Here is a 6,281-nt window from a genome sequence, read left to right as displayed (position 1 = left end):
CTGAGCTTCAGATGGGCACGGAATTTGAAAGATATCTTAATGCAATCAGATTTCCTGTACAATCACCAACGATGTGGTTACAACCTAAAAAGTTAGATGCATAAATTGTACCACATGTAGGAGCATGATGTCTGGTGAGTTTTTTTTACCATCCCCACACAGGAAAGAAGGTGTATATTTGACACAGGTTGACGTATACTTCTGATTTCATTATATATACAGTGTATTGATCTGCTCATGCTCCCTGATGTATGTGGGTAAAACCATTTGCCCATTTCGTGAAAGAATGGCGAACCACCATCTATCTATTAGAATGGCACTGGAAAGTGGGAGCACTGACAAGCCTTTTGCAAGACATTTTATAAAGGCTCATCATTCATTAGCATCATTAAAGTATATGGTGATTGACAGGGTGGAGTTACCCAGAAGGGGTGGTGACCATCCAAAGATGCTCTTAAAACATGAATCAGCTTGGATCTATCACTTGGACACTATATGATCACACGGCCTTAATGATGGTATCCAATATGGAATTTTTCTGGATTCTTTTTTTCTATTTTTCATTTCTCATTTTTATTTTTTTTACATTTTTTTCTGACTTCATTGCTTTCTTTCTAAGATCTGGATGTATTCTTTATAATCAGCCTGTGGCTATTTTTTCATTATAACACTGTATTTAATGAAATGTCTATCTATTTAGATACTAAAGTAAATTCTAATATGGATGCAGTTTACAATATTGACATTATTACTGTGACTCATGCTGTGAGTGGATTAATATCAGATATATTGTTTTAGGGTTTTTAACTTTTGACCATTTGGGGTTATTAACATGACTGCTGATGTATGCTGTAGCCCCTACAAGCTTTGCGCAATTGAGTTGTGAGAGGTGTTTTTCAATTTAAGATCTTAACTTAATTATTCCTATTTGGCTGCTTATTACACTGGTGACTGTATGATCTTATGCTCTATATGATGTTTATACTATTTGCCTTGGTTTTTGTCATAAATACTGAGGCTACTTGTTCTGAACCTTATGACCTCCGTGTATACTGTAGGTGCTTAATGCTGGTTCGTTATTGGCAGCAGTGGAGCGCACTGGTGCTTGCTGAGGAGCACACACTTCCGGGTCTCGTTAACGGAAGTGTGTTCCACTCATAGGAAGTGCTGATGGTGGTGGAACACATGCCATGGTCAGCATGTAGGACAGTGGCGATGCCGGACAAGTGGGGATTATGGCATGCACATCATGTGTTGATAATAATGGTGACACTTTAATAATAATATTGTGATAATAATATTGTGACACTTGTGATTGTTTTATCATGATTGATACACTATAATGTGTGCACTGTTGGGGTTGGCTGTTTTCTAATTGGTGGGTGGGAGTTCATGGGGTATATAGTTTGGTTTTGTCCACTATCTGTTAATCTTGACAAAGGTCCACACTTGGACCGAAACATTGATGTACTACTGTCTGGTATGATGCTTTACATTTACTATACCATGCCTGAAATAAAGAATGAAACACATGTGTGAACATTACTTTTTACACAGGAATAGCTCCTCATAAACAAAGAGCACCAGCACATTCAGCTATGAAATTATTAAGGACTCTTTGCAGGTATTGTATGACTTGTTGACAGTCATCAGGTCAACAACAGATTGCCAACAGGGCCAAACTGTCAATATGCAGGATGTTGGCATGCTCAGTATGTTGAGAGTGACCATGTTGGCATTTATCATGTATATGAAGTAGGGATGAGCGGGTTAGGTTCTCTGAGAACCGAACCCCCTCGAACTTTAAACTTTGAGATCCGAGCCCGGATCCTAGTCAGGCTCAGTTTTTTGCAACTAACTTGGATCCAGAAATGAGGCAAAATGTCATCATCTCTATATATAGTCCCTGTGATTGGCGCCATCTTCACTCCGGACTTGCAGAGTGCACAGTAAGGATGTGTTCTTTCTGTGTTGTATTCTGTGCTGTAATCGGATAGGCAGATTAGGGAAGGGGGGCAGGAGAGAGCAGAGGGGTAGCAGCAGAAGAGTTGAGTTAACCTAGGGTGCTGCTTGTGTAGGTGTGCTGTGACTGTCACTGTGTTAGGGCTCTGCATAGTAGACAGTGCACTGCATATACGAAGGAGGGAGGGACTACCGCACAGGATATAGTGAGTATAAATAAATGATATTCTACAACCAAAATAAATGATACAAGAAAACAATGTTTTCTAATTCTAATATTGCTTGGTGGTGCACCCTGAGTCAGTATAAGAACATGAAAAATTACGGAGAAAAGAAGACTCTTTTGTGGGCGCACTCTTTAGCTTGAAATTAATTTTAAATAATAGTCAGAATAAATTAAAAGTTTAAATTTTAATAATTCAACAAAATTAAGATAACAAGTGGTTCATAAAAAAGATAATGGTCAAAGAAGATGATAATATATTCAGATAGTACAGAGTACTTGATACACAATGAAAACTAAATTCTGGCTGATAGAAGAGATTCTGAGTGTTTATAAACAAATTGTTTAGATTTTTAAACGGCACGTTCTACTAATAGACACCACATTGTGATATGTTCCTTGTCAATGTCAAATTTATACAAAATAAAACAGTCCGGATGCTGGTTATTCTTATCGATAGTAAAGGGTGGAAGGTAAGGTGGCAGTGCGAATCGTCTGTCAGTGTTAGACAATATAAGGCTAAACCAATGGGCTCTACTAAACTGAGTATTCCTCAATGGTCACCCATTTGAGTACTGACCCAGCCCAACACTGATTAGCTTCCGAGATCAGACGGCTTCGGGCGTTTCTAGTGTGGTATGATAGTAGAGGAATTGAACAATAATTGGGAGCTCTGGAATCACTGATGAGAGTTCACGAAATTACATAGTTATTTAGAACAGATATCAGAGGTAGAGGAAGCCAGATGGATCTGCTGCCAATGTTAGACAGGTGCTTAGCCCTGAATCAATGGTGAGAGTCCACGAAATACAGAGATGAATGAAAATAGATAAAACTGCTTGAGATTTTGACAATGTTGAAATTCAGAAATTGGCAAGACATAAAATGTCAGAGAAAGCTAAACAAAATCAAATATAGAAAGGAATGACAATGTAACCAGCAGGCTGTAAAAAAGTATCCAACTGCAGGATGTTAGATGTTAGAAGGAAACAATAAGAATAACAAGGAAATGTAGCAAATTTACAGTGGTATATCTTAAAACAGCAAGTGTATAAGGGTTTGGATCAAATCCCAGCTATTATCCTAATGTATATACAGTAAATAGTAAATTAGGATATAGAGTACAAGAAATATCGTGGATGTTCATGTAACTGTAATGCTGGAACAGGTTAGGTGATAACCTGGAAAACCATAGAATTGACTTTAATCAGACAAAATATTTTTTATGAATTATACCATCCAGCATAATAAATGACTGTGCAATGATAGCAGGTCATTAACTACTGATAAGTATCTTGAATTCAAAATAATGAAATACAAATACAAAGATGAAAAGAAAGCTGATATTACCGCGCTGGGTATTGTGCTGAAAAGACCCCTTATATAGTCCTGTGAAGCCATCCCGTGATTACAGGTGCCGCTGGCTTGGTAGAGACCCCGGTGTCTCGATTAGTGAGGGAGGGGAGGGCGCCGGGCGCCGCCGGCCTGGCGGGGACGATCGCGGGTGCGGGAAGCCGTCCACTGCTACAACGGAGACGGAACAGTCAGAGGAGGCGTTGAGTACACTGATGCTGAGGAACAACCGTGGCTTCTATCAGTCAGAGAAAAAGGGTGATGTCAGAGAAAAAGGGTGATGTCGGAAGACGCGTTTCACCCGTCCACCGGGCTTGGTCACTTCCTGAAGGAAGTGACCAAGCCCGGTGGACGGGTGAAACGCGTCTTCCGACATCACCCTTTTTCTCTGACTGATAGAAGCCACGGTTGTTCCTCAGCATCAGTGTACTCAGCGCCTCCTCTGACTGTTCCGTCTCCGTTGTAGCAGTGGACGGCTTCCCGCACCCGCGATCGTCCCCGCCAGGCCGGCGGCGCCCGGGCCCTCCCCTCCCTCACTAATCGAGACACCGGGGTCTCTACCAAGCCAGCGGCACCTGTAATCACGGGACGGCTTCACAGGACTATATAAGGGGTCTTTTCAGCACAATACCCAGCGCGGTAATATCAGCTTTCTTTTCATCTTTGTATTTGTATTTCATTATTTTGAATACAAGATACTTATCAGTAGTTAATGACCTGCTGTCATTGCACAGTCATTTATTATGCTGGATGGTATAATTCATAAAAAATATTTTGTCTGATTAAAGTCAATTCTATGGTTTTCCAGGTTATCAGCTAACCTGTTCCAGCATTACAGTTACATGAACATCCACAATATTTCTTGTACTCTATATCCTAATTTACTATTTACTGTATATACATTAGGATAATAGCTGGGATTTGATCCAAACCCTTATACACTTGCTGTTTTAAGATATACCACTGTAAATTTGCTACATTTCCTTGTTATTCTTATTGTTTCCTTCTAACATCTAACATCCTGCAGTTGGATACTTTTTTACAGCCTGCTGGTTACATTGTCATTCCTTTCTATATTTGATTTTGTTTAGCTTTCTCTGACATTTTATGTCTTGCCAATTTCTGAATTTCAACATTGTCAAAATCTCAAGCAGTTTTATCTATTTTCATTCATCTCTGTATTTCGTGGACTCTCACCATTGATTCAGGGCTAAGCACCTGTCTAACATTGGCAGCAGATCCATCTGGCTTCCTCTACCTCTGATATCTGTTCTAAATAACTATGTAATTTCGTGAACTCTCATCAGTGATTCCAGAGCTCCCAATTATTGTTCAATTCCTCTACTATCATACCACACTAGAAATGCCCGAAGCCGTCTGATCTCGGAAGCTAATCAGTGTTGGGCTGGGTCAGTACTCAAATGGGTGACCATTGAGGAATACTCAGTTTAGTAGAGCCCATTGGTTTAGCCTTATAGTGTCTAACACTGACAGACGATTCGCACTGCCACCTTACCTTCCACCCTTTACTATCGATAAGAATAACCAGCATCAGGACTGTTTTATTTTGTATAAATTTGACATTGACAAGGAACATGTCACAATGTGGTGTCTATTAGTAGAACGTGCCGTTTAAAAATCTAAACAATTTGTTTATAAACACTCAGAATCTCTTCTATCAGCCGGAATTTAGTTTTCATTGTGTATCAAGTACTCTGTACTATCTGAATATATTATCATCTTCTTTGACCATTATCTTTTTTATGAACCACTTGTTATCTTAATTTTGTTGAATTATTAAAATTTAAACTTTTAATTTATTCTGACTATTATTTAAAATTCATTTCAAGCTAAAGAGTGCGCCCACAAAAGAATCTTCTTTTCTCCGTAATTTTTCGTGCACTGCATATAGCATACTGTGGCTGTGTATAGGATCAGGTGTTGTTCTCTGTCTATAAGGGGCTGTGTACTGCCGTACACTAGTGCTATATATCCTCTGTGTGTGATCCAGAGAAAAAATATATTTCTATTCGTGGAGCACTCTGACTACTAGTACTGTGGCTGCCATACACTACTGCTATATATCCTCTGTGTGTAATCCAGAGCAAAAAAATATTTCTTTTGGTGCATCACTCAGTGATGACTGCCAGTACTGCCGTACACTACTGCTATATATCCTCTGTGTGTGATCCAGTGTAAAAAATATATTACAGTTGTTGCGTCACTCAGTCACTGAGTGCATGCGAAATGGAGGTAAAACAAGTGAAAGATCAGGAACCACTTACTACTACTAGTGCTAAAGCTGCTGCCACTAGTCATGACAACAATGCAATTCTTTCAATGTCACCGGCTAAGGCAGATGACCAATGTCGTAAAGGGTGTGTAAAGTCAAAGAAGAAATATTTAAAAGGTGAAAAGAAAAATTAAAGTTAGCTGAAGAGAAACATAAAATTGGCAATATGCCATTCACTACCCTGCAGTGGCAAGGAAAGGTTAAAGCCTTGGTCTTTGTTCATGAATGGTCGTTCTGCAGTTCATAATGAGAATGAAAACCCTACTCCATTTATAATAATTAAAAAAGGAAACTTGTAAAGGCACAGGAACCAAGTGTGCCTTCAAAAACATCTAAAATTCCCAAGGAGAGTCCAAGTGGGTCTGTGGTTGCCATGTTTAACTGTACCAGAAGAGGGGGCTCCTTCCCTGTGCATGCCCTTTGCAAGGGTTGAAAGGAGCAGCACCAGTC

The 6,281-nt window shown here is 39.5% G+C and overlaps 2 pseudogenes; one reads left to right on the top strand and one right to left on the bottom strand.

The window, feature by feature from the left end:
* Window positions 1-2,716: 2,716 nt before the first annotated feature.
* On the bottom strand, window positions 2,717-2,835 carry LOC134912420 (5S ribosomal RNA; annotated as a pseudogene).
* A 2,042-nt stretch (window positions 2,836-4,877) lies between these two features.
* LOC134912647 (5S ribosomal RNA) lies at window positions 4,878-4,996 on the top strand (annotated as a pseudogene).
* Window positions 4,997-6,281: the final 1,285 nt, after the last annotated feature.

This window comes from Pseudophryne corroboree, chromosome 4, assembly GCF_028390025.1.
Source record: "Pseudophryne corroboree isolate aPseCor3 chromosome 4, aPseCor3.hap2, whole genome shotgun sequence".
Classification (NCBI taxonomy): domain Eukaryota; kingdom Metazoa; phylum Chordata; class Amphibia; order Anura; family Myobatrachidae; genus Pseudophryne; species Pseudophryne corroboree.
The sequence above is the reverse complement of the archived record's forward strand: the minus strand, read 5'-3'. Positions and strand labels throughout refer to the sequence as shown.